Source organism: Rhodnius prolixus, unplaced genomic scaffold (assembly GCF_049639745.1).
Source record: "Rhodnius prolixus isolate KJV_2025 unplaced genomic scaffold, Rpr scaffold_14, whole genome shotgun sequence".
NCBI classification, from domain to species: domain Eukaryota; kingdom Metazoa; phylum Arthropoda; class Insecta; order Hemiptera; family Reduviidae; genus Rhodnius; species Rhodnius prolixus.
Window position 1 is genome coordinate 10,305,401 of NW_027411594.1, and position 27,056 is coordinate 10,332,456.

General features: G+C 28.1%; 1 protein-coding gene across 1 annotated transcript in view; it reads right to left on the reverse strand.

Moving 5' to 3' along the window:
- Window positions 1-27,056, reverse strand: part of LOC141451867 (facilitated trehalose transporter Tret1-like) — a 90,202-nt gene that overhangs the window by 30,179 nt on the left and 32,967 nt on the right. The gene's annotated exons all lie outside the window — the stretch shown is intronic.

A 27,056-nucleotide genomic window follows, 5' to 3' on the forward strand; every position in this document is an offset into this window, starting at 1 on the left:
CAAAAGTAGTCTCCATATACAGGTGAAATATAAATGATATCCATCGAGTAGTTTTTCAGATATTTGAAGTTAAATATTTCACTGTTTCAAATGAAACCAAAATTTAACTCTAAATATCTCGTTAACTGCTCGACAGATTTCTACGAAATTTTATACAATTATAGACAAAAGTAGTCTCCATATAAAGGTGAAATATAAATGAAATCCATCGAGTAGTTTTTGAGATATTTGAAGTTAATGATTTCACTGTTTCAAACGAAACTAAAGTTTAAATCTAAATACCTCGTTAACTACTCGACAGATTTTTAGGAAATTTTATACAATCACAGACAAAAGTCGTCTCCACATACAGGTAATATACAAACGAATTCCATCGAGCAGTTTTTGTGATATTTGAAGGTAAAGATTTCACTGTTTCAAACGAAACCAAAATTTAACTCAAAATATCTCGTTAACTACTCGACAGATTTTTACGAAATCTTATACAATCATAGACATAAGTCGTCTCCATATACAGGTAATATATAAACGAATTCCATCGAGCAGTTTTTGTGATATTTGAAGGTAAAGATTTCACTGTTTTAAACGAAACCAAAATTAAACTCTAAATATCTCGTTAACTACTTGACAGATTTTTACGAAAGTTTAAACAATTATAGACAAAAGTAGTCTCCATATACAGGTGAAATATAAATGAAATCCATCTAGGAAGTTTTGAGATATTTGAAGTTAAAGATTTCACTGTTTCAAACGAAACCAAAGTTTAACTCTAAATATCTCGTTAACTACTGGACAGATTTTTACGAAATTTTATACAATTATAGACAAAAGTAGTCTCCATATACAGGTGAAATATAAATGAAATCCATCGAGTAGTTATTGAGATATTTGAAGTTGAAGATTTCACTGTTTCAAACGAAACCAAAATTTAACTTTAAATATCTCGTTAACTATTCGACAGATTTTTACGAAATTGTATACAATTATAGACAATAGTAGTCTCCATATACAGGTGAAATATAAATGAAATCCATCGAGTAGTTTTTGAGATATTTGAAGTTAAAGATTTCACTGTTTCAAACGAAACCAAAGTTTAAATCTAAATATCTCGTTAACTACTCGACAGATTTTTAAGAAATTTTATACATTTATAGACAATAGTAGTCTCCATATACAAGTGAAATATAAATGAAATCCATCGATCAGTTTTCTAGATAATTGAAGTTAAAGATTTCATTGTTTCAAACGAAACCAAAATTTAACTGTAAATATCTCATTAACTACTAGACCGATTTTTACGAAATTTTATACAATTATAGACAAAAGTAGTCTCCATATACAGGTGAAATATAAATGAAATCCATCGAGTAGTTTTTGAGATATTTGAAGTTAATGATTTCACTGTTTCAAACGAAACCAAAGTTTAAATCTAAATACCTCGTTAACTACTCGACAGATTTTTAGGAAATTTTATACAATTATAGACGAAAGTAGTCTCCATATAGAAGTGAAATATAAATGAAATCCATCGAGTAGTTTTTGAGATATTTGAAGTCAAAGATTTCACTGTTTCAAACGAAACCAAAATTTAACTCAAAATATCTCGTGAACTACTCAACAGATTTTTACGAAATCTTATACAATCACAGACAAAAGTCGTCTCCACATACAGGTAATATACAAACGAATTCCATCGAGCAGTTTTTGTGATATTTGAAGGTAAAGATTTCACTGTTTCAAACGAAACCAAAATTTAACTCAAAATATCTCGTTAACTACTCGACAGATTTTTCGAAATCTTATACAATCATAGACATAAGTCGTCTCCATATACAGGTAATATATAAATGAAATCCATCTAGGAAGTTTTGAGATATTTGAAGGTAAAGATTTCACTGTTTCAAACGAAACCAAAATTTAACTCAAAATATCTCGTTAACTACTCGACAGATTTTTACGAAATCTTATACAATCACAGACAAAAGTCGTCTCCACATACAGGTAATATACAAACGAATTCCATCGAGCAGTTTTTGTGATATTTGAAGTTAAAGATTTCACTGTTTCAAACGAAACCAAAGTTTAACTCTAAATATCTCATTAACTACTGGACAGATTTTTACGAAATTTTATACAATTATAGACAAAAGTAGTCTCCATATACAGGTGAAATATAAATGAAATCCAGCGAGCAGTTTCCTTAATAATTGATGTTAAAGATTTCAGTGTTTCAAACGGAACCAAAGTTTAACTCTAAATATCTCATTAACTACTAGACAGATTTTTACGAAATTTTATACAATTATAGACAAAAGTAGTCTCCATAAAAAGGTGAAATAAAAATGAAATCCATCGAGCAGTTTTTGAGATATTTGAAGTTAAAAATTTCACTGTTTCAAACGAAACCAAAGTTTAAATTTAAATATCTCGTTAACTACTCGACAGATTTTTACGAAATTTTATACAATTATAGACAAAAGTAGTCTCCATATACAAGTGAAATATAAATGAAATCCATCGATCAGTTTTCGAGATAATTGAAGTTAAAGATTTCATTGTTTCAAACGAAACCAAAATTTAACTGTAAATATCTCATTAACTACTAGACAGATTTTTACGAAATTTTATACAATTATTGACAAAAGTAGTCTCCTTATACAGGTGAAATATAAATGATATCCATCGAGTAGTTTCCGAGATAATTGATGTTAAAGATTTCACTGTTTCAAACGAAACCAAAATTTAACTGTAAATATCTCATTAACTACTAGACAGATTTTTACGAAATTTTAAACAATTATAGACAAAAGTAGTCTCCATATACAAGTGAAATATAAATGAAATCCATCGATCAGTTTTCGAGATAATTGAAGTTAAAGATTTCATTGTTTCAAACGAAACCAAAATTTAACTGTAAATATCTCATTAACTACTAGACCGATTTTTACGAAATTTTATACAATTATAGACAAAAGTAGTCTCCATATACGGGAGTTGGTATTGAGCATTTGTAGAGTGCGGACGTAATTGACTGTTCTGTTTTAGTTTCTGTTTTTCTCTAAGTTAAATTCGAATTACTTAGTTAAATTTAGTATCAGTTTTTTCAGTTTTCTGCCTGCTTTTTAGTGATAATAATTTCATAAATAGGTTGTTTGGCTTCATTTGATAATTTAAGAAAAACTTAAAATAATTACTGTTAAAAATAATCAAGTTTAGAAGAAATTATGTACGGTAAAAATCAAAGTTCAGTTGGTGGGGATGTGCAGAGTGACAGTGTGCCGGGGAGTAGTGGGGGCACCGACTCTAGTAGCGTAATACTGGCCCGACTGGATTATATTTTCACTGAACTGCGAGATTTAAAAGCTGATCGAGCGGAAGTTGTCTCATCTGTAAACGCTTGTAAAAACGATATTGTCACAGCCATTTCTGCGATTGATGAGAGAATAAAAAAATGTAACGACGACAATCGTCAGCTTAAAAAAGCTAACATGAAACTGCAGAAAGAACTTGGAGAAGTTAAGCTACAAATAAATGAGCTAATTCAGTCTACACAATATAATAGCTCTGTTAGGATAAATAATGTCCCTTACACTGAGCAGGAAAATGTGTATAATATTGTACAAAAAATAGGCCTAGCTATTGGCTTTGAAGTAAGGGAGGAGCGTATTTGTTCCTGTTATCGACAATTCTTTAAAAAATTGACGGCCAATTATAGAGAGGAAACTGTCTGCCCTTCAATTATTTTGAAATTTGTGAATACTAAAGATAAAAACGAATTCCTGAAAAGTAAGAAAATGAATAGAGCTAAACTAACCACCGAATTATTCAGTGCTACTTCACCTGGTAAACCTATCTTTATAAACGAAAATATGTCTCCTTATCATTACAAATTATTTAAGAAAGTTAAAGAGCTTCAAAAACAAATTATGATAAAGTATGTTTGGTTTCAAAATGGGTGCATCAAGGTTCGAGTATCTGATACTACGTATGTGAAGTCTGTAAAAAGTGAAAATGATTTAATTTCCCTTCAGTTGGGCTTTACGGGGCAAAAGGAAACTGCTGAGCTGGGCGGAGAGTCAGAATATGACGAACCGGATACTGATGCCTCGGGCATCTCAACTGCATCCACACAAAGCAGCAAGAAAAGGAAATTGAAGAATTTGAAGAAAAACTCAGACTCCAGCTCGATTCTTCCTTTTTTACGAGGCCGACCTCAGCGTCCACTGAGTCAAGGGGAAAAGAACAAGGAGGAGAAGAAATAGAATTTAAAAACAGTCTGGACGGATCTCTCGTAACGATTTTGGCTTACAATGTTTGTGGTATGAAAAGTAAAAAATTTAATTCTGGTTTTTTTAATTACATAAAAAGGTATGAAATTTTTCTCTTATTTGAAACTTTTTTAGTTGAGGAGGAGTTTTCGTTTTTTGTTTCTCTGTTTGATGATTATGAGCTCAAGTTTATACCCGCAGTTCGCGTGTCAAATTATGGTAGAGCCAGTGGGGGTTTTTTGTTCGGCATTAAAAAATCTATTTATAATTTTAATTCAGTGAGATATGTAAATATTAATGGCTTTTTTACAATTAATTTATGTAGCTGTGATAATATGTCTGTATATGTTCTGCCAGTGTACTTAAATTGTAACAGATGGGAAGCTGATTTTATTTTGTTAAGTAATTTAATAACTGAATATCAAGATGAAAATTTCATCTTATTGGGCGATTTCAATGGAAGAATAGGAGATTTACAAAATAAATTATCTAGTAAGCAAATAGAGAATGTTGAATTTATGAACGTAGTCAGAAATAGTAAAGACAATGTAGTAAATAAAAACGGGCTAAGTCTAATTGAGTTATTTGATAACTACGACTTTATTGTATTGAATGGTAGATCACGAGGAGATATATTTGGTGAATTTTCATTTTTAGGCCCTACTGGTTCGTCTACAATTGATTTGTGCTGTGTGTCTAGAGAATGTTTGCCTGTTGTCTTGGATTTTAAAATTGATTCTCAAATTTACTCTGACCACATGCCCATCATAGTTACTTGCAAATTAAAAAGGCAATTCAAGTACGACCAGTCGTTAAATCTAATTCCGAAACTAAATTGGAAAATTCAAAACAAATCAGATTACCAATTTAAACTTGAAATAAGTACCGAAAAATTTATTTATGAATATAATACCACGAACTTAGAGTCTATTTATCAACTAATATTTATCTCTTCACATAATAACCTTTTGTACACAAACAATAATAACATAAAATACAATAGAATGAAAGAACAGCCCTGGTTTGATAAAGAATGTTTTCAAGCTCGTAAAATTTCTTTTAGTTCACTTAGATTGTACAGAAAGACAAATAATATTAATGATAGAAATAATTATTGTATTTATAATAAAGAATTTAAAGATGTTTTTAAAAGGAAACGTATAGAATACTATAGAAATATAATTGGAAAATTTTCTGAAATAAAAGATACCAAAGAATTTTGGGAAATAGTTCGATCTTTTAAAACTAAATCTTACGTCACTGGACCGGATATCTCGTTGAACCAATGGTTAATGCACTTCAGTGATATGTATAATCCACCCTTGCTTGCAAATCGCATTCATTTCTGCCCACCTTTTATGACTAATGAGTTTTTGGACGCTCCATTTACTTTTCCAGAATTAAAACAAGTTTTGAACACAGTTAAATGTGATAAAGCACCAGGTACAGATCGAATCCCGTACGAATTCTATAAATATGCCCCAGAAAACTTTTTAAATGTATTACTTAATTTTTATAACAACATTTTAGAAAATGGTAATATTCCAAAGCGTTTTAATGAAGCAATAATATTTCCTTTACATAAGAAGGGCAACACTAATTGTGTAGAAAATTACAGGGGGATCTCTTTTGAGAACACCGTCGGGAAAATATTTTCCGGGTTAGTTTTGCAAAGATTAAACCAGTGGTTCACTGAAAATGATATTTTAAAAGAATTTCAGGCGGGTTTCCGCCGTAATTACTCAACAATAGACAATGTGTTTACGTTAATTTCTCTGGTAAAAATCAAATTAAGCGTCAAAAGGCAAAAAGTGTACGCCTTTTTTGTCGACTTCAGTGCGGCATTCGATCGAATTGATCGACATGGACTAATTTATAAATTATACAATAATGGGCTCTCTTATAAAATAATTAAACTTATTTTTGGTCTTCACAATGATACTTATGGCAGGGTGTGGTGTAGGGAAGGTTTGTCAGACTCATTTAAAATCGCGATGGGAGTTAAACAGGGTGCACTTTTGAGTCCTCTCCTTTTTTCTGTATTTATTAATGATCTGGAGGAGTATTTAGATGGCGGAGTGAATATTGGTGCATCTAATGTTAAACTTTTAGCGTACGCCGATGACATTGTCTTGCTTGCGTCGTCGCCCATTTCACTACAAAAAATGATAAATTCATTGCACAGTTATTGTAGTACTTGGAATTTGGTTGTTAATCTTGCAAAATCAAAAATCATTGTTTTTAGAAACGGCGGTAAAATCTCTTCAAATAACAAGTGGTGGTATGGAGCTGAACAAATTGAAATTGTAAACAATTATAAATATCTTGGAATCAATATCACGCCAACCCTTTGTCTGACTAATCATTTTAAAAATAAATTAAAAAGTTCAAAGTCTTGTCTAAATTCCGTTTGGAAAAGTTTTATTTTAAACAAAGATATTGGCTTCGAAAGTAAATTAAAAATATTTAATTCTATATCTAGAGCAAGTATCTGCTACGGAGCTCAAGTGTGGGGAGGCCAAAAATTTAATGATGTGGAAAAACTATTAGTATTCTTTATTAAGAAAGTATTTAAATTGCCAGTAAATACTCCAAATTATTTATTATATCTTGAGACAAAGCTTTGCCCATTATTTACTTTCACGCTTAATTTACATCATAAATATATTTTAAAAGTACTGAAAATGCCCGACTTTAGATTTCCGAAAATTCTTGCCCAGTTTGCTATAAAAAAAAATTTATATTGGTTCAAGATTCAAAATGAATTGTTTCATTCGCACGGAATTCGATTTGATGTGGGTGCTGTAAATCCAGAAGCCCTTAATAATAGCTTTAATAAATTAAGAGAACAAATAAGTTTTAAATTTCTGGAAGATTGCGTAAATGCAGCTACCTCGTCTAAAACCTCAGTAATTTATAAAGATTTAAAATACGATTTAAACTTCATAAATGAGTGGCTCTCCTTAAATGATCTTACCTGGATAATAAAAGCTAGAGGGGAATTGATTTGTTTGAACTACAAACGTTATGGAACAAGCGCATCATCCCTCTGTTCGCTTTGCAATCTTTCACAGCAGGAGGACATTTACCACTTCATTGCAATCTGTCCAATACTAAAAGAGTTTCGCGTGAAGTGGTTAAAAAAGGCTGTACTTACACGGGAAGAATTAATAAACTACTTAAATGGTGCCGATTTTAAAGCATTGATTAATTACTGCAAAACGGCCTGGCAGTACAGGTATTTCCTAGTACAGGAATTTAATTATTAATCTTTAATGTAACAATCCCTATACGTTCCCTTTCATTTGTATTTCATTGGTTTTGTTTATAAAATGTAGTATTTATTTTTATTTTTGTTTGTTAATTTGGAGTATTTTTGTAATGTATCCGAGTCAGAAGTACCATCTTATAACTTATATGCAGAATGTTGTTTTATTTTTATTTTATTTTTATTATTTATTTTTGTTTATTAATGCCAGCTCCCTCTGATGGTTTATTAAACCAAGAGTATTATCTTTATTAGTCTCCATATACAGGTGAAATATAAATGAAATCCATCGAGTAGTTTTTGAGATATTTGAAGTTAATGATTTCACTGTTTCAAACGAAACCAAAGTTTAAATCTAAATACCTCGTTAACTACTCGACAGATTTTTAGGAAATTTTATACAATTATAGACAAAAGTAGTCTCCATATAGAAGTGAAATATAAATGAAATCCATCGAGTAGTTTTTGAGATATTTGAAGTCAAAGATTTCACTGTTTCAAACGAAACCAAAATTTAACTCAAAATATCTCGTGAACTACTCAACAGATTTTTACGAAATCTTATACAATCACAGACAAAAGTCGTCTCCACATACAGGTAATATACAAACGAATTCCATCGAGCAGTTTTTGTGATATTTGAAGGTAAAGATTTCACTGTTTCAAACGAAACCAAAATTTAACTCAAAATATCTCGTTAACTACTCGACAGATTTTTACGAAATCTTATACAATCATAGACATAAGTCGTCTCCATATACAGGTAATATATAAACGAATTCCATCGAGCAGTTTTTGTGATATTTGAAGGTAAAGATTTCACTGTTTCAAACGAAACCAAAATTAAACTCTAAATATCTCGTTAACTACTCGACAGATTTTTACGAATGTTTATACAATTATAGACAAAAGTAGTCTCCATATACAGGTGAAATATAAATGAAATCCATCTAGGAAGTTTTGAGATATTTGAAGGTAAAGATTTCACTGTTTCAAACGAAACAAAAGTTTAACTCTAAATATCTCATTAACTACTGGACAGATTTTTACGAAATTTTATACAATTATAGACATAAGTCGTCTCCATATACAGGTAATATATAAACGAATTCCATCGAGTAGTTTTTGAGATATTTGAAGTCAAAGATTTCACTGTTTCAAACGAAACCAAAATTAAACTCTAAATATCTCGTTAACTACTCGACAGATTTTTACGAAAGTTTATACAGTTATAGACATAAGTCGTCTCCATATACAGGTAATATATAAACGAATTCCATCGAGCAGTTTTTGTGATATTTGAAGGTAAAGATTTCACTGTTTCAAACGAAACCAAAATTTAACTCAAAATATCTCGTTAACTACTCTACAGATTTTTACGAAATCTTATACAATCATAGACATAAGTCGTCTCCATATACAAGTGAAATAAAAATGAAATCCATCGAGTAGTTTCCGAGATAATTGATGTTAAAGACTTCACTGTTTCAAACGAAACCAACATTTTACTCTAAATATCTCGTTAACTGCTCCACAGATTTTTACGAAATTTTATACAATTATAGACAAAAGTAGTCTCCATATACAGGTGAAATATAAATGATATCCATCGAGTAGTTTTTGAGATATTTGAAGTTAAATATTTCACTGTTTCAAATGAAACCAAAATTTAACTCTAAATATCTCGTTAACTGCTCGACAGATTTTTACGAAATTTTATACAATTATAGACAAAAGTAGTCTCCATATAAAGGTGAAATATAAATGAAATCCATCGAGTAGTTTTTGAGATATTTGAAGTTAATGATTTCACTGTTTCAAACGAAACTAAAGGTTAAATCTAAATACCTCGTTAACTACTCGACAGATTTTTAGGAAAATTTTATACAATTATAGACAAAAGTAGTCTCCATATAGAAGTGAAATATAAATGAAATCCATCGAGTAGTTTTTGAGATATTTGAAGTTAAAGATTTCACTGTTTCAAACGAAACAAAAATTTAACTCAAAATATCTCGTGAACTACTCAATAGATTTTTACGAAATCTTATACAATCACAGACAAAAGTCGTCTCCACATACAGGTAATATACAAACGAATTCCATCGAGCAGTTTTTAAGATATTTGAAGGTAAAGATTTCACTGTTTCAAACGAAACCAAAATTTAACTGTAAATATCTCGTTAACTACTCGACAGATTTTTAAGAAATTTTATACATTTATGGACAAAAGTAGTCTCCATATACAAGTGAAATAAAAATGAAATCCATCGAGTAGTTTCCGAGATAATTGATGTTAAAGACTTCACTGTTTCAAACGAAACCAAAATTTAACTCTAAATATCTCGTTAACTGCTCCACAGATTTTTACGAAATTTTATACAATTATAGACAAAAGTAGTCTCCATATATATACAGGTGAAATATAAATGATATCCATCGAGTAGTTTTTGAGATATTTGAAGTTAAATATTTCACTGTTTCAAAGGAAACCAAAATTTAACTCTAAATATCTCGTTAACTGCTCGACAGATTTTTACGAAATCTTATACAATCACAGACAAAAGTCGTCTCCACATACAGGTAATATACAGACGAATTCCATCGAGCAGTTTTTGTGATATTTGAAGGTAAAGATTTCACTGTTTCAAACGAAACCAAAATTAAACTCTAAATATCTCGTTAACTACTCGACAGATTTTTACGAAAGTTTAAACAATTATAGACAAAAGTAGTCTCCATATACAGGTGAAATATAAATGAAATCCAGCGAGTAGTTTCCTAAATAATTGATGTTAAAGATTTCAGTGTTTCAAACGGAACCAAAGTTTAACTCTAAATATCTCGTTAACTACTCGACAGATTTTTACGAAATATTATTCAATTATAGACAAAAGTAGTCTCCAAATACAGGTGAAATATAAATGAAATCCATCGAGTAGTTTTTAAGATATTTGAAGTTAAAGCTTTCACTGTTTCAAACGAAACCAAAATTTAACTGTAAATATCTCGTTAACTACTCGACAGATTTTTACGTAATTTTACACAATTATAGAAAAAAGTAGTCTCCAAATACAGGTGAAATATAAATGAAATCCATCGAGTAGTTTTTGAGATATTTGAAGTTAATGATTTCACTGTTTCAAACGAAACCAAAGTTTAAATCTAAATACCTCGTTAACTACTCGACAGATTTTTAAGAAATTTTATACATTTATAGACAAAAGTAGTCTCCATATACAAGTGAAATATAAATGAAATCCATCGGTCAGTTTTCGAGATAATTGAAGTTAATGATTTCACTGTTTCAAACGAAACCAAAGTTTAAATCTAAATATCTCGTTAACTACTCGACAGATTTTTAAGAAATTTTATACAATTATAGACAAAAGTAGTCTCCATATACAGGTGAAATATAAATGAAATCCATCGAGTAGTTATTGAGATATTTGAAGTTGAAGATTTCACTGTTTCAAACGAAACCAAAATTTAACTTTAAATATCTCGTTAACTATTCGACAGATTTTTACGAAATTGTATACAATTATAGACAAAAGTAGTCTCCATATACAGGTGAAATATAAATGAAATCCATCGAGTAGTTTTTGAGATATTTGAAGTTAAAGATTTCACTGTTTCAAACGAAACCAAAGTTTAAATCTAAATATCTCGTTAACTACTCGACAGATTTTTAAGAAATTTTATACATTTATAGACAATAGTAGTCTCCATATACAAGTGAAATATAAATGAAATCCATCGATCAGTTTTCTAGATAATTGAAGTTAAAGATTTCATTGTTTCAAACGAAACCAAAATTTAACTGTAAATATCTCATTAACTACTAGACCGATTTTTACGAAATTTTATACAATTATAGACAAAAGTAGTCTCCATATACAGGTGAAATATAAATGAAATCCATCGAGTAGTTTTTGAGATATTTGAAGTTAATGATTTCACTGTTTCAAACGAAACCAAAGTTTAAATCTAAATACCTCGTTAACTACTCGACAGATTTTTAGGAAATTTTATACAATTATAGACGAAAGTAGTCTCCATATAGAAGTGAAATATAAATGAAATCCATCGAGTAGTTTTTGAGATATTTGAAGTCAAAGATTTTACTGTTTCAAACGAAACCAAAATTTAACTCAAAATATCTCGTGAACTACTCAACAGATTTTTACGAAATCTTATACAATCACAGACAAAAGTCGTCTCCACATACAGGTAATATACAAACGAATTCCATCGAGCAGTTTTTGTGATATTTGAAGGTAAAGATTTCACTGTTTCAAACGAAACCAAAATTTAACTCAAAATATCTCGTTAACTACTCGACAGATTTTTCGAAATCTTATACAATCATAGACATAAGTCGTCTCCATATACAGGTAATATATAAATGAAATCCATCTAGGAAGTTTTGAGATATTTGAAGGTAAAGATTTCACTGTTTCAAACGAAACCAAAATTTAACTCAAAATATCTCGTTAACTACTCGACAGATTTTTACGAAATCTTATACAATCACAGACAAAAGTCGTCTCCACATACAGGTAATATACAAACGAATTCCATCGAGCAGTTTTTGTGATATTTGAAGTTAAAGATTTCACTGTTTCAAACGAAACCAAAGTTTAACTCTAAATATCTCATTAACTACTGGACAGATTTTTACGAAATTTTATACAATTATAGACAAAAGTAGTCTCCATATACAGGTGAAATATAAATGAAATCCAGCGAGCAGTTTCCTTAATAATTGATGTTAAAGATTTCAGTGTTTCAAACGGAACCAAAGTTTAACTCTAAATATCTCATTAACTACTAGACAGATTTTTACGAAATTTTATACAATTATAGACAAAAGTAGTCTCCATAAAAAGGTGAAATAAAAATGAAATCCATCGAGCAGTTTTTGAGATATTTAAAGTTAAATATTTCACCGATTGAAACGAAACCAAAATTTATCTCTTAATATCTCGTTAACTACTCGACAGATTTTTACGAAATTTTATACAATTATAGACAAAAGGAGTCTCCATATAGAGGTGAAATATAAATGAAACTTATCGAGTAGTTTTTGAGATATTTGAAGTTAAAGATTTCACTTTTTCAAACGAAACCAAAATTTAACTGTAAATATCTCGTTAACTACTCGACAGATTTTTACGTAATTTTACACAATTATAGAAAAAAGTAGTCTCCAAATACAGGTGAAATATAAATGAAATCCATCGAGTAGTTTTTGAGATATTTGAAGTTAATGATTTCACTGTTTCAAACGAAACCAAAGTTTAAATCTAAATATCTCGTTAACTACTCGACAGATTTTTAAGAAATTTTATACATTTATAGACAAAAGTAGTCTCCATATACAAGTGAAATATAAATGAAATCCATCGAGTAGTTTCCGAGATAATTGATGTTTAAGACTTCACTGTTTCAAACGAAACCAAAATTTAACTCTAAATATCTCGTTAACTGCTCCACAGATTTTTACGAAATTTTATACAATTATAGACAAAAGTAGTCTCCATATACAGGTGGAATATAAATGATATCCATCGAGTAGTTTTTGAGATATTTGAAGTTAAATATTTCACTGTTTCAAAGGAAACCAAAATTTAACTCTAAATATCTCGTTAACTGCTCGACAGATTTTTACGAAATTTTATACAATTATAGACAAAAGTCGTCTCCACATACAGGTAATATAAAAACGAATTCCATCAAGCAGTTTTTGTGTTATTTGAAGGTAAAGATTTCACTGTTTCAAACGAAACCAAAATTTAACTCAAAATATCTCGTTAACTACTCGACAGATTTTTACGAAATCTTATACAATCATAGACATAAGTCGTCTCCATATACAGGTAATATATAAACGAATTCCATCGAGCAGTTTTTGTGATATTTGAAGGTAAAGATTTCACTGTTTCAAACGAAACCAAAATTAAACTCTAAATATCTCGTTAACTACTCGACAGATTTTTACGAAAGTTTAAACAATTATAGACAAAAGTAGTCTCCATATACAGGTGAAATATAAATGAAATCCAGCAAGCAGTTTCCTAAATAATTGATGTTAAAGATTTCAGTGTTTCAAACGGAACGAAAGTTTAACTCTAAATATCTCGTTAACTACTCGACAGATTTTTACGAAATATTATTAAATTATAGACAAAAGTAGTCTGCATATAAAGGTGAAATATAAATGAAATCCATCTAGCAGTTTTTAAGATATTTAAAGTTAAATATTTCACCGATTGAAACGAAACCAAAATTTATCTCTTAATATCTCGTTAACTACTCGACAGATTTTTACGAAATTTTATACAATTATAGACAAAAGTAGTCTCCATATACAAGTGAAATATAAATGAAATCCATCGAGCAGTTTTCCAGATAATTGAAGTTAAAGATTTCACTGTTTTAAACGAAATCAAAATTTAACTGTAAATATCTCGTTAACTACTCGACAGATTTTTACGAAATTTTATACAATTATAGACAAAAGTAGTCTCCATATAAAGGTAAAATATAAATGAAATCCATCGAGTAGTTTTTGAGATATTTGAAGTTAAAGATTTCACTGTTTCAAACGAAACCAAAGTTTAAATTTAAATATCTCGTTAACTACTCAATAGATTTTTACGAAATATTATTCAATTATAGACAAAAGTAGTCTCCATATACAAGTGAAATATAAATGAAATCCAGCGAGAAGTTTTCCAGATAATTGAAGTTAAAGATTTCACTGTTTCAAACGAAACCAAAATTTAACTGTAAATATCTCGTTAACTACTCGACAGATTTTTCGAAATTTTATACAATTATAGACAAAAGTAGTCTCCATATACAAGTGAAATATAAATGAAATCCATTGAGTAGTTTTTGAAATATTTGAAGTTAAAGATTTCACTGTTTCAAATGAAACCAAAATTTAACTCTAAATATCTCATTAACTACTAGACAGATTTTTACGTAATTTTACACAATTATAGAAAAAAGTAGTCTCCAAATACAGGTGAAATATAAATGAAATCCATCGAGTAGTTTTTGAGATATTTGAAGTTAAAAATATCACTGTTTCAAATGAAAGCAAAATTTAACTCTAAATATCTCGTTAACTACTCAACAGATTTTTACGAATATTTATACAATTATAGACAAAAGTAGTCTCCATATAGAGGTGAAATATAAATGAATGCCATCGAGTAGTTTTTGAGATATTTGAAGTTAAAGATTTCACGGTTTCAAACGAAACCAAAGTTTAAATCTAAATATCTCGTTAACAACTCGACAGATTTTTAAGAAATTTTATACAATTATAGACAAAAGTTGTCTCCATATAAAGGTAAAATATAAATGAAATCCATCGAGTAGTTTTTGAGATATTTGAAGTTAAAGATTTCACTGTTTCAAACGAAACCAAAGTTTAAATTTAAATATCTCGTTAACTACTCAACAGATTTTTAAGAAATTTTATACAATTATAGACAAAAGTAGTCTCCATATACAAGTGAAATATAAATGAAATCCATCAAGCAGTTTTCGAGATAATTGAAGTTAAAGATTTCACTGTTTCAAACGAAACCAAAATTTAACTCTAAATATCTCATTAACTACTAGACAGATTTTTACGAAATTTTATACAATTATAGACAAAAGTAGTCTCCATATAAAGGTGAAATATAAATGAAATCCATCGAGTAGTTTTTGAGATATTTGAAGTTAATGATTTCACTGTTTCAAACGAAACTAAAGTTTAAATCTAAATACCTCGTTAACTACTCGACAGATTTTTAAGAAATTTTATTCAATTATAGACAAAAGTAGTCTGCATATAAAGGTGAAATATAAATGAAATCCATCTAGCAGTTTTTAAGATATTTAAAGTTAAATATTTCACCGATTGAAACGAAACCAAAATTTATCTCTTAATATCTCGTTAACTACTCGACAGATTTTTACGAAATTTTATACAATTATAGACAAAAGGAGTCTCCATATAGAGGTGAAATATAAATGAAACTTATCGAGTAGTTTTTGAGATATTTGAAGTTAAAGATTTCACTTTTTCAAACGAAACCAAAATTTAACTGTAAATATCTCGTTAACTACTCGACAGATTTTTACGTAATTTTACACAATTATAGAAAAAAGTAGTCTCCAAATACAGGTGAAATATAAATGAAATCCATCGAGTAGTTTTTGAGATATTTGAAGTTAATGATTTCACTGTTTCAAACGAAACCAAAGTTTAAATCTAAATATCTCGTTAACTACTCGACAGATTTTTAAGAAATTTTATACATTTATAGACAAAAGTAGTCTCCATATACAAGTGAAATATAAATGAAATCCATCGAGTAGTTTCCGAGATAATTGATGTTTAAGACTTCACTGTTTCAAACGAAACCAAAATTTAACTCTAAATATCTCGTTAACTGCTCCACAGATTTTTACGAAATTTTATACAATTATAGACAAAAGTAGTCTCCATATACAGGTGGAATATAAATGATATCCATCGAGTAGTTTTTGAGATATTTGAAGTTAAATATTTCACTGTTTCAAAGGAAACCAAAATTTAACTCTAAATATCTCGTTAACTGCTCGACAGATTTTTACGAAATTTTATACAATTATAGACAAAAGTCGTCTCCACATACAGGTAATATAAAAACGAATTCCATCAAGCAGTTTTTGTGTTATTTGAAGGTAAAGATTTCACTGTTTCAAACGAAACCAAAATTTAACTCAAAATATCTCGTTAACTACTCGACAGATTTTTACGAAATCTTATACAATCATAGACATAAGTCGTCTCCATATACAGGTAATATATAAACGAATTCCATCGAGCAGTTTTTGTGATATTTGAAGGTAAAGATTTCACTGTTTCAAACGAAACCAAAATTAAACTCTAAATATCTCGTTAACTACTCGACAGATTTTTACGAAAGTTTAAACAATTATAGACAAAAGTAGTCTCCATATACAGGTGAAATATAAATGAAATCCAGCGAGCAGTTTCCTAAATAATTGATGTTAAAGATTTCAGTGTTTCAAACGGAACGAAAGTTTAACTCTAAATATCTCGTTAACTACTCGACAGATTTTTACGAAATATTATTAAATTATAGGCAAAAGTAGTCTGCATATAAAGGTGAAATATAAATGAAATCCATCTAGCAGTTTTTAAGATATTTAAAGTTAAATATTTCACCGATTGAAACGAAACCAAAATTTATCTCTTAATATCTCGTTAACTACTCGACAGATTTTTACGAAATTTTATACAATTATAGACAAAAGTAGTCTCCATATACAAGTGAAATATAAATGAAATCCATCGAGCAGTTTTCCAGATAATTGAAGTTAAAGATTTCACTGTTTTAAACGAAATCAAAATTTAACTGTAAATATCTCGTTAACTACTCGACAGATTTTTACGAAATTTTATACAATTATAGACAAAAGTAGTCTCCATATAAAGGTAAAATATAAATGAAATCCATCGAGTAGTTTTTGAGATATTTGAAGTTAAAGATTTCACTGTTTCAAACGAAACCAAAGTTTAAATTTAAATATCTCGTTAACTACTCAATAGATTTTTACGAAATATTATTCAATTATAGACAAAAGTAGTCTCCATATACAAGTGAAATATAAATGAAATCCAGCGAGAAGTTTTCCAGATAATTGAAGTTAAAGATTTCACTGTTTCAAACGAAACCAAAATTTAACTGTAAATATCTCGTTAACTACTCGACAGATTTTTCGAAATTTTATACAATTATAGACAAAAGTAGTCTCCATATACAAGTGAAATATAAATGAAATCCATTGAGTAGTTTTTGAAATATTTGAAGTTAAAGATTTCACTGTTTCAAATGAAACCAAAATTTAACTCTAAATATCTCATTAACTACTAGACAGATTTTTACGTAATTTTACACAATTATAGAAAAAAGTAGTCTCCAAATACAGGTGAAATATAAATGAAATCCATCGAGTAGTTTTTGAGATATTTGAAGTTAAAAATATCACTGTTTCAAATGAAAGCAAAATTTAACTCTAAATATCTCGTTAACTACTCAACAGATTTTTACGAATATTTATACAATTATAGACAAAAGTAGTCTCCATATAGAGGTGAAATATAAATGAATGCCATCGAGTAGTTTTTGAGATATTTGAAGTTAAAGATTTCACGGTTTCAAACGAAACCAAAGTTTAAATCTAAATATCTCGTTAACAACTCGACAGATTTTTAAGAAATTTTATACAATTATAGACAAAAGTTGTCTCCATATAAAGGTAAAATATAAATGAAATCCATCGAGTAGTTTTTGAGATATTTGAAGTTAAAGATTTCACTGTTTCAAACGAAACCAAAGTTTAAATTTAAATATCTCGTTAACTACTCAACAGATTTTTAAGAAATTTTATACAATTATAGACAAAAGTAGTCTCCATATACAAGTGAAATATAAATGAAATCCATCAAGCAGTTTTCGAGATAATTGAAGTTAAAGATTTCACTGTTTCAAACGAAACCAAAATTTAACTCTAAATATCTCATTAACTACTAGACAGATTTTTACGAAATTTTATACAATTATAGACAAAAGTAGTCTCCATATACAGGTGAAATATAAATGAAATCCATCAAGTAGTTTTTGAGATATTTGAAGTTAAAGATTTCACTGTTTCAAACGAAACCAAAGTTTAAATCTAAATATCTCGTTAACTACTCGACAGATTTTTAAGAAATTTTATACATTTATAGACAAAAGTAGTCTCCATATACAGGTGAAATATAAATGAAATCCAGCGAGCAGTTTCCTAAATAATTGATGTTAAAGATTTCAGTGTTTCAAACGGATCCAAAGTTTAACTCTAAATATCTCGTTAACTACTCGACAGATTTTTACGAAATATTATTCAATTATAGACAAAAGTAGTCTCCATATACAAGTGAAATATAAATGAAATCCATCGAGCAGTTTTCCAGATAATTGAAGTTAATGATTTCACTGTTTCAAACGAAACCAAAATTTAACTGTAAATATCTCGTTAACTACTCGACAGATTTCTACGAAATTTTATACAATTATAGACAAAAGTAGCCTCCATATAAAGGTGAAATATAAATGAAATCCATCGAGTAGTTTTTGAGATATTTGAAATAAAAGATTTCACTGTTTCAAACGAAACCAAAGTTTAAATCTAAATATCTCATTAACTACTAGACAGATTTTTACGAAATTTTATACAATTATAGACAAAAGTAGTCTCCATATACAGGTGAAATATAAATGAAATCCATCAAGCAGTTTTCGAGATATTTGAAGTTAAAGATTTCACTGTTTCAAATGAAACCAAAATTTAACTCTAAATATCTCATTAACTACTAGACAGATTTTTACGAAATTTTATACAATTATAGACAAAAGTAGTCTCCATATACAGGTGAAATATAAATGAAATCCATCAAGCAGTTTTCGAGATAATTGAAGTTAAAGATTTCACTGTTTCAAACGAAACCAAAATTTAACTCTAAATATCTCATTAACTACTAGACAGATTTTTACGAAATTTTATACAATTATAGACAAAAGTAGTCTCCATATACAGGTGAAATATAAATGAAATCCATCAAGTAGTTTTTGAGATATTTGAAGTTAAAGATTTCACTGTTTCAAACGAAACCAAAGTTTAAATCTAAATATCTCGTTAACTACTCGACAGATTTTTAAGAAATTTTATATATTTATAGACAAAAGTAGTCTCCATATACAGGTGAAATATAAATGAAATCCAGCGAGCAGTTTCCTAAATAATTGATGTTAAAGATTTCAGTGTTTCAAACGGATCCAAAGTTTAACTCTAAATATCTCGTTAACTACTCGACAGATTTTTACGAAATATTATTCAATTATAGACAAAAGTAGTCTCCATATACAAGTGAAATATAAATGAAATCCATTGAGTAGTTTTTGAGATATTTGAAGTTAAAGATTTCACTGTTTCAAATGAAACCAAAATTTAACTCTAAATATCTCATTAACTACTAGACAGATTTTTACGAAATTTTATACAATTATAGACAAAAGTAGTCTCCATATACAGGTGAAATATAAATGAAATCCATCAAGCAGTTTTCGAGATAATTGAAGTTAAAGATTTCACTGTTTCAAACGAAACCAAAATTTAACTCTAAATATCTCATTAACTACTAGACAGATTTTTACGAAATTTTATACAATTATAGACAAAAGTAGTCTCCATATACAGGTGAAATATAAATGAAATCCATCAAGTAGTTTTTGAGATATTTGAAGTTAAAGATTTCACTGTTTCAAACGAAACCAAAGTTTAAATCTAAATATCTCGTTAACTACTCGACAGATTTTTAAGAAATTTTATACATTTATAGACAAAAGTAGTCTCCATATACAAGTGAAATATAAATGAAATCCATCGAGCAGTTTTCCAGATAATTGAAGTTAATGATTTCACTGTTTCAAACGAAACCAAAATTTAACTGTAAATATCTCGTTAACTACTCGACAGATTTTTACGAAATTTTATACTATTATAGACAAAAGTAGCCTCCATATAAAGGTGAAATATAAATGAAATCCATCGAGTAGTTTTTGAGATATTTGAAATTAAAGATTTCACTGTTTCAAACGAAACCAAAGTTTAAATCTAAATATCTCGTTAACTACTTGACAGATTTTTAAGAAATTTTATACAATTATAGACAAAAGTAGTCTCCATATACAAGTGAAATATAAATGAAATCCATTGAGTAGTTTTTGAGATATTTGAAGTTAAAGATTTCACTGTTTCAAATGAAACCAAAATTTAACTCTAAATATCTCATTAACTACTAGACAGATTTTTACGAAATTTTATACAATTATAGACAAAAGTAGTCTCCATATACAGGTGAAATATAAATGAAATCCATCAAGCAGTTTTCGAGATAATTGAAGTTAAAGATTTCACTGTTTCAAACGAAACCAAAATTTAACTCTAAATATCTCATTAACTACTAGACAGATTTTTACGAAATTTTATACAATTATAGACAAAAGTAGTCTCCATATACAGGTGAAATATAAATGAAATCCATCAAGTAGTTTTTGAGATATTTGAAGTTAAAGATTTCACTGTTTCAAACGAAACCAAAGTTTAAATCTAAATATCTCGTTAACTACTCGACAGATTTTTAAGAAATTTTATATATTTATAGACAAAAGTAGTCTCCATATACAGGTGAAATATAAATGAAATCCAGCGAGCAGTTTCCTAAATAATTGATGTTAAAGATTTCAGTGTTTCAAACGGATCCAAAGTTTAACTCTAAATATCTCGTTAACTACTCGACAGATTTTTACGAAATATTATTCAATTATAGACAAAAGTAGTCTCCATATACAAGTGAAATATAAATGAAATCCATTGAGTAGTTTTTGAGATATTTGAAGTTAAAGATTTCACTGTTTCAAATGAAACCAAAATTTAACTCTAAATATCTCATTAACTACTAGACAGATTTTTACGAAATTTTATACAATTATAGACAAAAGTAGTCTCCATATACAGGTGAAATATAAATGAAATCCATCAAGCAGTTTTCGAGATAATTGAAGTTAAAGATTTCACTGTTTCAAACGAAACCAAAATTTAACTCTAAATATCTCATTAACTACTAGACAGATTTTTACGAAATTTTATACAATTATAGACAAAAGTAGTCTCCATATACAGGTGAAATATAAATGAAATCCATCAAGTAGTTTTTGAGATATTTGAAGTTAAAGATTTCACTGTTTCAAACGAAACCAAAGTTTAAATCTAAATATCTCGTTAACTACTCGACAGATTTTTAAGAAATTTTATACATTTATAGACAAAAGTAGTCTCCATATACAGGTGAAATATAAATGAAATCCAGCGAGCAGTTTCCTAAATAATTGATGTTAAAGATTTCAGTGTTTCAAACGGATCCAAAGTTTAACTCTAAATATCTCGTTAACTACTCGACAGATTTTTACGAAATATTATTGAATTATAGACAAAAGTAGTCTCCATATACAAGTGAAATATAAATGAAATCCATCGAGCAGTTTTCCAGATAATTGAAGTTAATGATTTCACTGTTTCAAACGAAACCAAAATTTAACTGTAAATATCTCGTTAACTACTCGACAGATTTTTACGAAATTTTATACTATTATAGACAAAAGTAGCCTCCATATAAAGGTGAAATATAAATGAAATCCATCGAGTAGTTTTTGAGATATTTGAAATTAAAGATTTCACTGTTTCAAACGAAACCAAAGTTTAAATCTAAATATCTCGTTAACTACTTGACAGATTTTTAAGAAATTTTATACAATTATAGACAAAAGTAGTCTCCATATACAAGTGAAATATAAATGAAATCCATTGAGTAGTTTTTGAGATATTTGAAGTTAAAGATTTCACTGTTTCAAATGAAACCAAAATTTAACTCTAAATATCTCATTAACTACTAGACAGATTTTTACGAAATTTTATACAATTATAGACAAAAGTAGTCTCCATATACAGGTGAAATATAAATGAAATCCATCAAGCAGTTTTCGAGATAATTGAAGTTAAAGATTTCACTGTTTCAAACGAAACCAAAATTTAACTCTAAATATCTCATTAACTACTAGACAGATTTTTACGAAATTTTATACAATTATAGACAAAAGTAGTCTCCATATACAGGTGAAATATAAATGAAATCCATCAAGTAGTTTTTGAGATATTTGAAGTTAAAGATTTCACTGTTTCAAACGAAACCAAAGTTTAAATCTAAATATCTCGTTAACTACTCGACAGATTTTTAAGAAATTTTATATATTTATAGACAAAAGTAGTCTCCATATACAGGTGAAATATAAATGAAATCCAGCGAGCAGTTTCCTAAATAATTGATGTTAAAGATTTCAGTGTTTCAAACGGATCCAAAGTTTAACTCTAAATATCTCGTTAACTACTCGACAGATTTTTACGAAATATTATTCAATTATAGACAAAAGTAGTCTCCATATACAAGTGAAATATAAATGAAATCCATTGAGTAGTTTTTGAGATATTTGAAGTTAAAGATTTCACTGTTTCAAATCAAACCAAAATTTAACTCTAAATATCTCATTAACTACTAGACAGATTTTTACGAAATTTTATACAATTATAGACAAAAGTAGTCTCCATATACAGGTGAAATATAAATGAAATCCATCAAGCAGTTTTCGAGATAATTGAAGTTAAAGATTTCACTGTTTCAAACGAAACCAAAATTTAACTCTAAATATCTCATTAACTACTAGACAGATTTTTACGAAATTTTATACAATTATAGACAAAAGTAGTCTCCATATACAGGTGAAATATAAATGAAATCCATCAAGTAGTTTTTGAGATATTTGAAGTTAAAGATTTCACTGTTTCAAACGAAACCAAAGTTTAAATCTAAATATCTCGTTAACTACTCGACAGATTTTTAAGAAATTTTATACATTTATAGACAAAAGTAGTCTCCATATACAGGTGAAATATAAATGAAATCCAGCGAGCAGTTTCCTAAATAATTGATGTTAAAGATTTCAGTGTTTCAAACGGATCCAAAGTTTAACTCTAAATATCTCGTTAACTACTCGACAGATTTTTACGAAATATTATTGAATTATAGACAAAAGTAGTCTCCATATACAAGTGAAATATAAATGAAATCCATCGAGCAGTTTTCCAGATAATTGAAGTTAATGATTTCACTGTTTCAAACGAAACCAAAATTTAACTGTAAATATCTCGTTAACTACTCGACAGATTTTTAGGAAATTTTATACTATTATAGACAAAAGTAGCCTCCATATAAAGGTGAAATATAAATGAAATCCATCGAGTAGTTTTTGAGATATTTGAAATTAAAGATTTCACTGTTTCAAACGAAACCAAAGTTTAAATCTAAATATCTCGTTAACTACTTGACAGATTTTTAAGAAATTTTATACAATTATAGACAAAAGTAGTCTCCATATACAAGTGAAATATAAATGAAATCCATTGAGTAGTTTTTGAGATATTTGAAGTTAAAGATTTCACTGTTTCAAATGAAACCAAAATTTAACTCTAAATATCTCATTAACTACTAGACAGATTTTTACGAAATTTTATACAATTATAGACAAAAGTAGTCTCCATATACAGGTGAAATATAAATGAAATCCATCAAGTAGTTTTTGAGATATTTGAATTTAAAGATTTCACTGTTTCAAACGAAACCAAAGTTTAAATCTAAATATCTCGTTAACTACTCGACAGATTTTTAAGAAATTTTATACATTTATAGACAAAAGTAGTCTCCATATACAAGTGAAATATAAATGAAATCCATCGATCAGTTTTCGAGATAATTGAAGTTAAAGATTTCACTGTTTCAAATGAAACCAAAATTTAACTCTAAATATCTCGTTAACTATTCGACAGATTTTTACGAAATTTTATAAATTTATAGACAAAGGTAGTCTCCATATAAAGGTAAAATATAAATGAAATCCATTGAGTAGTTTTTTTTTGAGATATTTAACGGTAAAGATTACACTGTTTCAAACGAAACCAAAGTTTAAATCTAAAAATCTCTTTAACTACTCGACAGATTTTTAAGAAATTTTATACATTTATAGACAAAAGTAGTCTCCATATACAAGTGAAATATAAATAAAATACATCGATCAATTTTCGAGATAATTGAAGTTAAAGATTTCACTGTTTCAAACGAAACCAAAATTTAACTCTAAATATCTCATTAAGTACTAGACAGATTTTTACGAAATTTTATACAATTATAGACAAAAGTAGTCTCCATATACAGGTGAAATATAAATGAAATCCATCGAGTAGTTTTTGAGACATTTGAAGTTAAAGATTTCACTATTTCAAATGAAACCAAAATTTAACTCTAAATATCTCGTTAACTGCTCCACAGATTTTTACGAAATTTTATACAATTATAGACAAAAGTAGTCTCCATATACAGGTGATATATAAATGAAATCCATCGAGTAGTTTTTGAGATATTTGAAATAAAAGATTTCACTGTTTCGAACGAAACCAAAGTTTAAATCTAAATATCTCGTTAACTACTCGACAGATTTTTAAGAAATTTTATACAATTATAGACAAAAGTAGTCTCCATATACAAGTGAAATATAAATGAAATCCATTGAGTAGTTTTTGAGATATTTGAAGTTAAAGATTTCACTGTTTCAAATGAAACCAAAATTTAACTCTAAATATCTCATTAACTACTAGACAGATTTTTACGAAATTTTATACAATTATAGACAAAAGTAGTCTCCATATACAGGTGAAATATAAATGAAATCCATCAAGCAGTTTTCGAGATAATTGAAGTTAAAGATTTCACTGTTTCAAACGAAACCAAAATTTAACTCTAAATATCTCATTAACTACTAGACAGATTTTTACGAAATTTTATACAATTATAGACAAAAGTAGTCTCCATATACAGGTGAAATATAAATGAAATCCATCAAGTAGTTTTTGAGATATTTGAAGTTAAAGATTTCACTGTTTCAAACGAAACCAAAGTTTAAATCTAAATATCTCGTTAACAACTCGACAGATTTTTAAGAAATTTTATACATTTATAGACAAAAGTAGTCTCCATATACAGGTGAAATATAAATGAAATCCAGCGAGCAGTTTCCTAAATAATTGATGTTAAAGATTTCAGTGTTTCAAACGGATCCAAAGTTTAACTCTAAATATCTCGTTAACTACTCGACAGATTTTTACGAAATATTATTCAATTATAGACAAAAGTAGTCTCCATATACAAGTGAAATATAAATGAAATCCATTGAGTAGTTTTTGAGATATTTGAAGTTAAAGATTTCACTGTTTCAAATGAAACCAAAATTTAACTCTAAATATCTCATTAACTACTAGACAGATTTTTACGAAATTTTATACAATTATAGACAAAAGTAGTCTCCATATACAGGTGAAATATAAATGAAATCCATCAAGCAGTTTTCGAGATAATTGAAGTTAAAGATTTCACTGTTTCAAACGAAACCAAAATTTAACTCTAAATATCTCATTAACTACTAGACAGATTTTTACGAAATTTTATACAATTATAGACAAAAGTAGTCTCCATATACAGGTGAAATATAAATGAAATCCATCAAGTAGTTTTTGAGATATTTGAAGTTAACGATTTCACTGTTTCAAACGAAACCAAAGTTTAAATCTAAATATCTCGTTAACTACTCGACAGATTTTTAAGAAATTTTATACATTTATAGACAAAAGTAGTCTCCATATACAGGTGAAATATAAATGAAATCCAGCGAGCAGTTTCCTAAATAATTGATGTTAAAGATTTCACTGTTTGAAACAAAACCAAAATTTAACTCTAAATATCTCGTTAACTACTCGACAGATTTTTACGAAATTTTATACAATTATAGACAAAAGTAGTCTCTATATAAAGGTGAAATATAAATGAAATCCATCGAGTAGTTTTTGAAACATTTGAAGTTAAAGATTTCACTCTTTCAAATGAAACCAAAATTTAGCTCTAAATATCTCATTAACTACTAGACAGATTTTTACGAAAGTTTATACAATTATAGACAAAAGTAGTCTCCATATACAGGTGAAATATAAATGAAATCCATCAGGTAGTTTTTGAGATATTTGAAGTTAACGATTTCACTGTTTCAAATGAAACTAGTAGTTAATGAAATATTTAGTGTTAAATTTTGGACAGATTTTTACGAAATTTTATACAATTATAGACAAAAGTAGTCTCCATATACAGGTGAAATATAAATGAAATCCATCGAGTAGTTTCCGAGATAATTGATGTTAAAGATTTCACTGTTTCAAATGAAACCAAAGTTTAAATCTAAATATCTCGTTAACTACTCAACAGATTTTTAAGAAATTTTATACAATTATAGACAAAAGTAGTCTCCATATACAAGTGAAATATAAATGAAATCCATTGAGTAGTTTTTGAGATATTTGAAGTTAAAGATTTCACTGTTTCAAATGAAACCAAAATTTAACTCTAAATATCTCATTAACTACTAGACAGATTTTTACGAAATTTTATACAATTATAGACAAAAGTAGTCTCCATATAAAGGTGAAATATATATGAAATCCATCTAGCAGTTTTTGAGATATTTAAAGTTAAATATTTCACTGTTTGAAACAAAACCAAAATTTAACTGTAAATATCTCGTTAACTACTCGACAGATTTTTACGAAATTTTATACAATTATAGACAAAAGTAGCCTCCATATAAAGGTGAAATATAAATGAAATCCATCAAGTAGTTTTTGAGATATTTGAAATTAAAGATTTCACTGTTTCAAACGAAACCAAAGTTTAAATCTAAATATCTCGTTAACTA